At 37.8% G+C, this 13,439-nt stretch overlaps 1 protein-coding gene across 1 annotated transcript in view; it reads right to left on the reverse strand.

The window, feature by feature from the left end:
- The window catches only part of LOC121421513 (tetraspanin-18-like), a 29,889-nt gene extending 17,863 nt beyond the window's left edge, over window positions 1–12,026 (reverse strand). Inside the window, exon 1 of the mRNA XM_041616256.1 lies at window positions 11,951–12,026. The gene's annotated coding sequence lies outside the window, so the exon portion shown is untranslated. The remainder of the gene's footprint in view (window positions 1–11,950) is intronic.
- Window positions 12,027–13,439: the final 1,413 nt, after the last annotated feature.

Genomic DNA, 13,439 nt, shown 5'->3' on the forward strand with positions numbered 1-13,439 from the left:
TCTTCATCATGAATGCAAGGGGAAATAAAAACAGAGTGATGTTATTTTCCGGCTTCCGAAAATTTAGCACAGAGTTAGATCTAACTTGAGATCCAATAGGGCCCAGGAATACATGTATTAAAGCATATATTGAAAAATACATGTACCAGATCAAAAGTACCAGGATTTTTTTATACTTGCATCAGAAAATAGATGTGCCAGTTACAATGTACTTTGCAAGTAAAACCAAAGTATTTGTAATATCCTGGAGAAAAAAATACATGTACCAGCAAGTTTATATTGCTTTTCAATATTGCATGAATATTTGCAAGGATTTCTACAGGAATTTACTAGTGGATTGGTTTCAGGTAAATTCCACGAAAGAGTAAACATTTTTATATACGCTGTAGGAAAGCAAGTGTATTTTAAGCGCATATGGTTAAAGAGAAATGCCAGTAGTTGCAGTAAACACTGATTTCATGAGAAAGTCTGAAACCAGGCTTAATTGTCCGTATATCATCGAGGATCTAGATCTGGTACAGTTACATAATACTGAACTTTGTGATATCTTGAAATCTACGCTGAAAAATGTTCACACTGAAGATCACCAACACAGATAGGCACACGTGGGACAGTGTATTATTATTGCTGGAATAAAGACCCGACGGAAGTGACCGAATCCGCGCTTATTTTGCTGATTTCTCAGCAATTACACAATTTCTTCCAGAATCCTTTGGCACATATTTTTTATTCATACAAACAGACACTTGGGTGGTCATTATATTAGATTCTGTAAAAAGTCATTTTGAGATCGTTACCAAAACTGGAATTTATCTTTAATGATGTGAATTTTATCAGATTATCATCTATTAAACATAATCTAGGGGGTTAACAAGACAAAATTAGTAGATAAAGATAGAAATCTCATATTTCTTTCTCATATCGTGACGGGTGCGAATACACAAAGTAAATCTTTAGGTAATGTACGTGTTTCATTTTGAGGCCAAACAACCTTTTTATACAGATACTTGCAATATCACACGGGTGTGAAAGAACCAATACAGTAGTGCATTCTTCATTGCTTGAATGACTTCATGGTATTTTAAACCAATTCGCACACCTTCTGGTATTGACCTAAGTCTAGATTGTAGATCTGGGCGTTTATATTTGTTCGGAAAACCCTACACTCATTCATTAGGGCTGTCTGCACCAGCCCGAGTTTTCAAATTAGCGCGCTATTTCTGATCCAGCAAATTATCCCGACCTGGACAATCTAAAGATTATTTGTGATGGAGACGCAATCATCGCGATAGTTTGCTGGATTAATTAAGATTGCAATTCTAAGTCAAATTAGAATTATTTGATAAATAGCACGCTATATTCCGCTATAAATTTGCAGGTGCAAATGCACTCAGATTCGACTCTGGACTATTTATTTACGGCGTGGGACCATATTGCATCAATGCCTCGCTTGAGCATGAATTCCTTCCTTGCGCTGGTGGAGACGGGGTTTCTTGAATCTCGAGATTAATCGCGATGAGGGCTGATCGGGCTATAAAATCTTGAGATTGAGCAAACTCGGCCTGGTGCATGCAGCACCGCCTCCAGCTACATGTATGGTATACTCTTTACACCACGACAACCATCCTCCTTTTTTTTCACCTTTCGAGGATGAAAAAAGGGGGACCAGTGTTTAAGTGTGTACATGTATACCATATGCAATGAGGAAGTGTACATAGGGTTGCCAAACAAATATAAACGTCCAGGCCCCGTCTTACAAAGAGTTACAATTGATCTAATCAGTCGTAACTATATGGATATCCATCAGAGTCATATTTTTTCTACAGGAAATTTGCATAATGTCCTCTTTAAAGCCTGTGTATAGCTTTGGTAAAGGGTCAATAATGTGATTGATAATCGAATATCATCTAATATGACAGTCTTACTGAAGCGTAGAGACCGTTAGATATTTTTCCAACTGCACTTCTCTGAGAAAATTTCAAATATTCAAATCTTTGATATATAGCGCCCTCTCTCGGCGATGCTTGTTTTAAATTTTAAAAATGGGCATTCAAGCACTTATCTTATAAATTTAGTGATTAGATATCCAAAAGTTACAGACAAAGAACATATCTTGAAAGTTTCAGCCCATTCCATGATTTGGAATAGGATTTAATTGAAAGACAAAAACACACAGATATTTTAATTTGATCGGGTGACCCGATCAAGTTAAATTTCCATGTAAAATCGCAAAATTTATCCTGTAAAACACATTTTCATTTCATATCCTCCACATCATAACTGTTATTGGGCATATCCATTAATATTAGCTAGCAATGAATTGGAATAGTGATAGGTGCATTTTGGTGGATTTACCAAAACTATACACAAGCTTTAAACAAAGGAGAACACACCCAATTGTCAAGAAATCAATGAATTTCAACATGAAGATCTAGAAAAAAAAATCAACAAACATGCAGTATATGTTGACATTGCTGGCTGTCCGTAGTTGTGATTGATCAGATCAATCGCAACTCTTAAAGGACAAGTCCACCCCAGAAAAATGTTGATTTGAATAAATAGAGAAAAATTAGACAAGCATAATGCTGAAAACTTCATCAAAATCGGATGTAAAATATGAAAGTTATGACATTTTAAAGTTTCGCTTGTTTCTTTTTCAAAATAGTAACATGCACAATTTATGAGAGAATCAATGATGTCCCTCACTCACTATTTCTTTTTTTTTTTTTGAATTTTACATTATTTCAATTTTTACAGATTTGACAATAAGGACCATCTTGACTGAACCATATAATGTTAAATAATCGTAATTCCACTTGTTCAGGGAGAAATGAAACTTTGTTTCACAGGACAATGAGAAAATTAGAACATTTCATATTTCATATAATAGATTAAAAAAGAAAAGGTGAACGAGTGATGTCATCAGTTCCCTCATTTGCATACCGACCAAAATGTGCATATAACTGTTTTGTGAAATGAAGCGAAAATCTAAAATGTCATTAATTTCTTATTTTACATTCGATTTTGATGAAATTTTCAGTGTTATGCTTGTTTGATTTTTCTCTTTTTATTCAAATGGACATTTTGTTGGGGTGGACTTGTCCTTTAAAGACGGGGGCCCTGATCAAGACTAGTATTGACCAGGCAACATGTAAAAAAATCTACCGTAATATTACCAGGGAGCTGTGTTTGAAGCACCTTAATGGTATTACATGTACAGTAGACAGGGGACACAGTGTGACCATGGCCCATTAAAGGGGAAGTTCACCCTGAAGGAAACTTTGTTGCAAAAATAGCAGAAAAAATAGTAAAAAATATTGGTGAAGGTTTTAGGAAAATCCGTTAAAGAGGAAGAAAGTTGTTACAGTTCAAAGTTTTGGATTTGTGATGTCATAAACGAGCAGCTGCCCATGTGTTATGTAATATAAAATGCATGAATTTTAAATTTTGCATGGTTCCTGATGACTTAATTTTGTTTTCTATTCATGATTGGGTGTGAAATGATTTGTCTATTGATATACAAAAGGTACAGTGAAAACCATTTTCAATTTTCTTTAAAAATGACATTTCATTGTTTTTTTACCATTCGCTATGTAGGAATGCTGCTCGCATATTACGTCACAAATCAAATAATTGAAATTCTAATAACTTTTTAATTATTTGATTAATTTTTCTCAAACCTTCGGCAATATTTTATATTATTTTTTCTGCTATTTTTACAATAAAGTTTTTGTCAGGGTGAACTTCCCCTTTAACTACGTGCTAAAATTATGGGGAGCCAAAAGTTCAAAAATTCTGTCTATATTTTATATTTCTTATGTTTACTATTTTGTTTCCTTTTACTTTCATAATGAAGAAAAATACTGAAGGTATCATTCCCAGACAATTATGAACAATTTGAGTGTCATATGAGTTGATAAATTGAATGTGTACTATAAGGGATTTGTGCTCCAATTGGCTTTCCATGGTTAAACCACAACTTTAAACCAGGGTTCAGAATACAGGCCCATGAGTTTAAAAACAAAATCCAAGTTAAGAGGAAAAGGAGGGCTTTGAATTGGAAATTCACTCCGACAAAAATTTTGTTGTAAAAATAGCAGAAAAACATAAAACAGTAGAAGGCTTGAGGAAAATGCATCAAAGATTAAGAAAGTTATTTAAATTTGAAAAAGTTTTAATTTTGATTTGTGACGTCATTTATGAGGAGCTGCTCCATGTAATATAAAATTGATAAATTTCAATTTGTTATGGTTCGTGATGATTCATTTTTTATTTCTTTCAGGAGAGGATGTATTAGTAAGACACTTTAAATTTTCAGAGACACTTACAATTTATTGAAACAAAAGGACAAAAGGAGAGGAAAAGTGATGTACTATAACATTTTCTGAATACTATGTTATATAAATCTATCACAAAATTAGATCTTACAATAAAAAGGTCAACTTTTACTCACTTGCTACACTCGCTTGTGCAGCCTTTTAGAAATTCTGCCCCATACACCCATGTCTCAATTTAACGAGCAATGACCCCATTTTACAGTGGAGGGCCGGGCTCGGGCTGAATTGCACTTCTCGGCCTCCCTATTCTGTGCGTTTACAGTGGCGGCTCGACCCTGCCTACATGTAAATTAATTTTAGCCTTTCAATACTTTGTCGTAGTGACGCTCTACATGTAAACAAACAATTGTTTTGTGGCGAGCCTGGGACACGTGGAGACATGCGAAGCTAGAGGACATTTTCTATGACGTAACAATCATTTCACTTCCAGAGTCACGTTTGGTATCGCATTTGGCCCTGCATGCGTTTACAGTGAAAAAAGGCTGGGCCGAGACAACCTCCAGCGCTGGGCCAAATGCGCGGCCACATTTAACGAGCTACATGTTTGACCAAAAAAAGTCAACAGCGACCACGCATTTGGCCTTTTTTGCATTACAGTGAATTTTAGACCAGGCTCGGCCGCAACTCGGTCCTGCCTTTTTTTTTTACTTTAAACAGGGTCTGTGTTTCTCGCTCTTAGTTTTAATCCCCTTGGCTAAAATCAGAATTATATCTGCTGTGTATTATAGTTGTGTCGAGGTCTAGTGGTTCTGACTCTCGCCTTTCAAGGTTCATGGGTCATGGGTTCAAATCCTAGCCATGGCATGTTTTCCTTCAGCAAGGAATTCATCCAGTGTGCTGCACTCAACCCAGGCGAGGTAAATGGGTACCGGAAGGAAGTAATTCCTCAAAAAGCTGTGCGCACACCAGAATCAGTAGACTAGCTTTAATAGCGGGGTAATATAGGAGTGCCTTGAGCACCTAGCAAGGTGGATACGTGCGCTATAAATCCTGTCATTATTATTATAGCTCTTCTTCCCCTCTATTCTGTCCTTCTTATTTTCCTCAACCCTTCGTATCTACCTCATCTCCTCTGTTGAATCTTCTTTTCACTATACTCTGGTCATCAGGCTACCTGATGTGTTTTGTCATTTTATCTATAATGTTTGATTGACTATAAATCATTTTGTCAATGTATTGTTTTATTTTGTATATCCAATGGAATTCAGTCTTATCGCCACGATATGGGGATATAATACATGTAACAAGTGGAATGCCTCTGGCCGTCTCACCTGCACCACGTGGTTCAATATAGCAGCAGTGCTGACTTTGAATACTACTCTAACTCGCACAAGATGTTCAGTGATACATGGTTACTCTTATGTCCACTTTTTATGAACTAGACCAATAAACTTACAGAGATATGATGGTTATTCAACAAAAAACCCCAACATGGCCAAAGTTCATTGACCTTACATGACCTGTGACCTTGATCATGTGACCTGAAACTCGCACAGGATGTTCAGTGATACTTGATTACTCTTATGTACAAGTTTCATGAATCAGATCCATAAACTTTCAAAGTTATGATGGTAATTCAACAGATACACCCAGTTCGGCCAAAGTTCATTGACCTTTGACCTTGGTCATGTGACCTGAAATGCGCACAGGATGTTCAGAGATACTTGATTACTATAATATCCAAGTTTAATGAACTAGACCAATAAACTTTCAAAGTTATGATGGTAATTCAACAGATACCCCCAATTCGGCCAAAGTTCATTGACCCTAAATGACCTTTGACCTTAATCATGAGACCTGAAACTTGCACAAAATGTTCAGTGATGCTTGATTACTAATTTACTATTATGTCCAAGTTTCATGAATCAGATCCATAAACTTTCAAAGTTATGATGGGAATTCAACAGATATCCGCAATTTGGCCAAAGTTCATTGACCCTAAATGACCTTTGACCTTGGACATGTGACGTGAAACTCATGCAGGATGTTCAGTGATACTTGATTAACCTTATGTCAAAGTTTCATGAACTAGGTCCATATATTTTCTAAGTTATGATGACATTTCAAAAACTTAACCTCAGGTTAAGATTTCGATGTTGATCCCTCCAACATGGTCTAAGTTCATTGACCCTAAATGACCTTTGACCTTGGTCATGTGACATGAAACTCTAATAGGATGTTCAGTAATACTTGATTAACCTTATGGCCAAGTTTTATTAACTAGGTCCATATACTTTCTAAGTTATGACGTCATTTCAAAAACTTAACCTCAGGTTAAGATTTGATGTTGACGCCGCCGCCGTCGCCGTCGGAAAAGCGGCGCCTATAGTCTCACTCTGCTTCGCAGGTGAGACAAAAACCATAAACGCCTCAAATTTTTTGGCACATTCCACTACTGTTGAATACTGTTGGATATGTAGTGTAAATGCACTGTACATGTAGCATTTAAAAAATATTTGATGAGATTGGAAGACTGAGAATTAAATATCCAATTATCAGACTGTCATTTTTTAGGGTATTTTATAATAACAGGTATCAGATGAAAATTTCCCTCATTTTTTTGACACCATGGTGGCCTCCCTGAAAAAAAAATATTCATGGAAATTCAGCTCTGTGTATTGATTATGCGTGTCACACATACAGTAGGCCTATTAAAATGGAAGCTATATTTTCATGAGTATAAACACAGACATCAACTCGATGGCTTTTTCTTGAGTCACTATCTGGGGGTGGGTGGATTTTCGCTCAGCGGCTCATTAATAGCTGGAGCCTTGTACACAGGCATCATTACAACATCATCAGTATTCTAATTATTTTAATGGCACCAGCAGACACATGCGGAACCAGCGTACAACAAACACACACTCCCTCATAAACATGTAGGCCTACTGCTGAGAGCACATAGACATTAGTCTTCAAGCACAGACTCATATTTGACACTTTAAACAAGAACGGGTCTAGAGTAAAAGACTACTACATGTAGTAGATGCCAAAGGCTCTGTGGGAGCCAGCCACAGTACATACATGTAGTGAATCTAGTCTCACTACTTCAGACTCTGCATTATGCAGTATGCAATTTGCAAAAAACAAATGGGAGCCAGCCAGAGTACATACATGTAGTGAATCTAGTCTCACTACTTCAGACTCTGCATTATGCAGTATGCAAATGGCAAAAACCAAGGGTCTGCGCCTGCAGACTACATCATGTATGTAATACATTTATGTATACAGACCAACATCATAGTCTGAAGGCACAGACCTTTGGTTTTCATGATTCGTATACCGTAGTGCATAATGCAGTCTGAAGTAGTGAGACTAGATTCACTGTGTACTTTGGCCACACAGAGAGTTTGGAGTCTAGTCTTCACTCTCTAGACATGGGATAATTGGTTAAACTGTCAAATTTGAGTCTGTGCTCGCAGACTACCAATGTATGTGTACTGCAAACTCTACTCAAGACAACTCTCCTTGCATAGCTCAATATATTCTGCAACATATTGATGTTTATTAAATAGAAAACAGGATGCCAAAAGCCCCGGGTCCCGGGATGCCAACCTCATTTATACCCTTTTGAGACAGGCTGAAATTTCCTTAACCCCGTACTATTGGTGGGGCTAAATGGCAATTTAGCCCCACCTATAGTACGGGGTTAAGCTTAGCCCACTTTCGTTTTACACAGCGTTTTTGCAAAGTGGGCTAACCCCACCTATAGTACGGGATTATTTGGCCCTGCAAAAAAGCAGGGTTATCCCACCAATTGCGGTGCTACATGTAAGAGCAATAGTACGGGGTTAAGATCGCATGTGTAAAACGAAAGTGGGCTAAGCGCTCCCATTCATGCCCCGCAACAGAGCCGGCCCTGTTGTCCAATCAGAGGTAAGTATAATGAATATTCATGAACAGCGATCACGGCGATGAAAAAAAAGCGCGCGCCAGAAGTCAGCGATTTTGGATATGACCCGAATGACCCCTCAGTGCGCTCGTGAATATTCATGAGCTACCAATAGTCCGGGGTTAGCGAGTTTCGTGTGTAAAAAGCAAGCATTCCTTATCCGGGGTTAGCAAAAACAATTTGGCATGTGTGAAAAGGAAAAGAAATAGTACAGGGTTAAGGATAGTACGGGGTTAGCGATAGTCCGGGGTTAAGAAAATCCTGTGTAAAAAGCCTATTACAAAATTGCAGTATTTTGCAGGTTGATATATAGTGAAAAGGATTAATCTTCAAATGGAAAGAGTACTTGCAGCATTTATTTTGTTGATAAAAAAATATAAGATCCAATGTACTGTAAAAAGAGAACATCATTTCAGATTTCAGACCCAGACTAATATGTTATCGTCATAGAAATAAACCTCGCCAAAATTCCATGTTATCATGGTTCATGTTTGTGATTCCAATGGTGTGAACACATCATAGTGTTCATGTTATGTTTTTGTTAAATTTTGTATTACACTGTATGGTTTGTGTTTATGATCCTAATAGTGTGAACACATCCTATTGTGTTCATTTTATGCTTTAATAATTTTTAATTTCTTAACATGGTTCGTATTTGTATCCATAGTGTGAACACATCCGATAGTGTTCATTTTATATATATTTTTTAATTGTTAATTTCTTTATTATGGTTCGTGTTTGTAAGTCCAATAGCGTGAACACATCCTTCTGTGTACATTTGCTATCAATTAGTATCTTTAGTAATAACACTTTAATCTAGTATCATTGACATTGTAACACCTTATCAAAAGTGTACAAATGTACAGTGTATCTATTAATACAATGTAAATATTGACATAGATGTACTGTACATTTATATGTAAAGCCACATTTGGGTGCTTAGGGTGGATAGCAACTAATAGGCGATTGTTCAGTGTGTATTTTTTAATCATTATCATTCTTCTACAGGATTGTACCTTTGCTTTTAATTTCAACAAAAATTGCTTAATATATTGCTGGCAAGTAATATGCTGCCAAAGTCACTGGTACCATACAGGTACGATGTATAGCATTTTGCAGAAGGTGTAGGCCTGCAAGTACAAAAGTGTACTAGGAAAATACATGAAGGGGAAGGCGGGGTATTACAAGTTGTGACACTTTTTGCATTTTGCATGTTAGAATTGACATGACTAATAATATTGTAGAAATATTAAAGTATCTTGCCTTTAAATTTGATTCTTGGGAAATATTTTTCACCTATACACCTGTACCTGTATATACCTTTCTACCCCCACACTAAAATGTCTGACTCATTCATTATTGGCCTGGGGGTGATGGCTCAACTTGCCCCTATGCTCAACTTACCCCGCCTTCCCCTAAACTGTACATACATGTACGTAGTTGTACATGTACATGTATGTCCTTGGACATACTTTTTCCATGCATGCTTTAATTATGATGAATTTGAACATGGAACATATTTCCATATTGTTATCTGCAAATTCAAAAACACCTCTTCACATTTTTATGTCACAATGGATTTCACAACCCGATGAGTGCCTGTCCTTCTCCTCGAACCATAGCGACGACGCCAGGTACCGGCTGTTGCCTGTTGTTGCCGAGGGTGCGGGATGGAGGCGTGACGAAAATCAATTTTGAGTTTACAACCCTGACAGAGACAGTGAATAATACATGGCTTTACGACCTGGAATGGTAGACGAGTTGCCATGACGATTTGCAGAAGAGCTCCCTGCAACAATGCAGTTTGATTAGCAGCTGAGGTAATTAGACATGGCTATACAATGGAAAAGCATTCATTATATTTTGCTATTCACTGGCAGCCGCAGGATATAAGCTCTGTCAGAGTGAAAAGCGCATCCGATTCTGTGATTCATTGTCTAAAAAAAAAGCTTTGTGTAAAATTCTGGCGATAACAATTTGTGGAGCTGTCTTGTGCAGTGTGGGCCCTATAGGCCTACATTCATGTACAAATTACCTCATATGTTTGAAAGAGTACTACATGGGAAAGGACGGCCTGTAGTACTCATCACACATTACATGCCCGCCATTCCCAGTATCGGATACGTGTGTATGTAATGTATTTCGGCCTTTTCTTGAATCACTTGTGTATTAATCAAACATGCATAACACACCGAAAAAACTTTGTCAAATCAGGGCCCCGTCTTTAGAGTTACGATTGATCCGATCAATCGTATCTCTATGGAAATCCAACAATGTCATAATTTCATCTACAAATTGTGTTCACAATGTCCTTTGTACATGTATGCAAAGAGAAGCACAGTGAATTTTCAAGAAAACAATGAATGCATGAATATACATCATAGCTTGAAAATACTTTGAACAAACATGCATAAATAGATGTTGATGTTGCTGGCCGTCCATAGTTGCGATTGATCGCATCAATCATAACTCTTTTGTTAGACGGAGCCCTAATAATTCCAGTTCATTGGTATTACACAAAATTGTTGCATCATTACAGTGAACCAGATGCAGGGAAAGGAAAAAAGACAGATGAAATCGTCAGCTCACTCCTCCCAAAAATTCATGAAAGCCGTATAACAGCATGTTCGTGACAATTTATTTCCCACGAACCATGGGCTTATTTATAATACTGTTTAATAATCTCCTCTGATATTAAATTCCTTTGTCTTGCTTGTTTCAATGTTCAATTAAGATCATTTTCGGCCTTGAGCACCCTACATGTACAGCACAAGTTTCTCACAATCAAAGTTATATGTTGTAGTTTACAAATCACTCTATTCTTTCAAATAGGCGTACATGTAAATGTACCACTGTGTCAGAGAAAGAACGGGATATTGCAAATCTGACCATTTTGTTCAGAGCAATATATTTGTCTGAGAAATGTTGCATTTGTTATCAATAAAACTTTTTATAAAAACGGGTCCCCCGGGAGTATTAGAAGAAGTACCCTTGGAGCGCTGCATCTAGGCCAGGAGTTCAAGTTCACATTCTTGGTCAGGGGGGTGTTTCACAAAGATTTAAGTATGACATAGGTCGCACTTAAATGTAGACGCGTACATGATATGCAACGCGCAATCTTATTGATCAATACGCAGTAGTGCGAGTCCCCTTGGCATGATCTGGCCAATGCTGTCACGCCTTTTATACTGCGCGCAACAAGACATTTAAGTGCGACTCTAAGTCATACTTAAATCTTTGTGAAACACCCCCCTGGTATAATAATAGATGTAATATGAGTCTATATGACCCTGGAGTGATGGAAGGTTCATTCCATTGTATTTATGCTCTCTCCATTTGAAAGGAATCCTGAATTTGTCAAGGCTTGGCTTCCTTGGAGTTGGATTGGGATGTACTGATGTACTTTGTACATGCATGAACAGTTGAGTAATTTTTGGTGACATGATAATTTGATGAAATTTTGAGTAACATCACATCTCATACCTTCCATCCACAAATAATAATAAAAAAAATCAAACACAATCTCTCATATGATGCATGAATCAAATGCATTCATCAAGATTACACTTTATCAAAACTACATGTACATATACATGTAAACTGCAGCTTTAGTCATTGGCATGCTAAAGTAATCCAGGAATAACAAAAACAGGATATGCGCTATTATAATAAAAGAGGAATTTCATGTTGCATTGTCAAAAGCAAAAACATATCTTATTACCTTCAATGATCAAATCAAGCTTGACTTGTCTGGAGTTCACAATCTGTATGAAGTCTGGAAGAGACAAAACCAAAATGAAGAAAATTATAGAACATGTAAACATGTGTGATTAGAGTAGTATAGCAATCATTGAAATGTAAAGAATGAAATTAAGTAAGAAATACAAGCTCAGGAAATAGCTGTGTTCACAAATTCACATAACCAAAAAAACTGAAATCATACAATTGCTTAAAATCAATCCAACAGTTGAAACGTACATGTACATAGATACTAGAAAGAATGCAAATGTACTAGACGGGTTTGAGATAGGAGGAGGTTTGCATTTTATGAATCAGTGGCCTTCGGCCAGCCTGAGTCCAGCCCTAGACTACATGTACATTTAATACTTCAAGAGGTGGTCTCGGGTAGGTTCGCTAAAAGGTGGCCCGAGGTTGGTTCGCCGAGTTTACAGATCTGTTTTCTTTCCTACCCGAGGCAGGCCCCGGGCCGGCCTTGGGCCTGTGATTTTCCAGCTATAATAAGGCTCTACATGTATGTACTGCCCGGGGGGGGGGGCACTCTACCAAAAAAATGTTAGGGGTGTGCCACGGGCGAGACAAAAAAAGGGGGCTTTGGAGCGGGCTTATTGGAAAAAAGAGGGTCCTCGGAACGGGCTTCTGAACTACAATTTTGTGAAAACGGGGGTCCTTGGAACGGATCGCCAGCGTGTGAGTACGTGCGTATGCACCCCTATGGAACGGGCATGCGTGAATGATGCAGCTAGCGCGGCCTCCACCAGGTGCGCTCGCGCAGAGACGATGGTCGGACAGCGCTCGACTGCCGCTTTTCACCAAAATTGCAGCAATCAATGCGACCGGAACGGCGTAACGAAAAAATATGCAAAGCTTTGGAGTGGATTTCTTTCTCCTTTTTTTTCGATAAGAACAAAATTCTATGCCTTGGAACGGAAATGTACTGATGGTCTCTCATATCACACCTCCATCTCAATCTGCCATCACTCTCTCACTGGGTGGTTTCAGAGTTTCAGACCGCCTGGAAGTTCACCAGTTCCAAGTATTTTCTATAAATCGGAGAACCTGATCAGCAAATACCAGGTTACTTTGGCAGTGTGAATGCAAATTATCCATAATTTCCCTGAAAGAAAATACCTGAAAATATTAGGTACATGTACTTGTCAAAATTACGAGAACTTTCAAGGTGATTTTTCCAAGGTTACAGGTAATTTGGCAGTGTGAAAGCAAATTACGGGAACTTTTAGCTCAGCATGTACATGTAGTCTGGCGCGGGCCCATGGGTGGCTGCTGAGCTGGCGATTTTGAATGCTGCGCCTTGCATGCTATTAGACCATGGGCCTACTGCAAATTTATGCTCGTAACTTCAGGAACTATTCCTGGAGGGTTTGTTTCGGGGCATTGTGAATGCAGGAATAAATAATGGGTATTTTTTATCCTGAAAAAAGTTCTCATAAATAACAGGAATTCTTATGATC

This window comes from Lytechinus variegatus, chromosome 9 (assembly GCF_018143015.1).
Source record: "Lytechinus variegatus isolate NC3 chromosome 9, Lvar_3.0, whole genome shotgun sequence".
Taxonomy (NCBI): Eukaryota; Metazoa; Echinodermata; class Echinoidea; order Temnopleuroida; family Toxopneustidae; genus Lytechinus; species Lytechinus variegatus.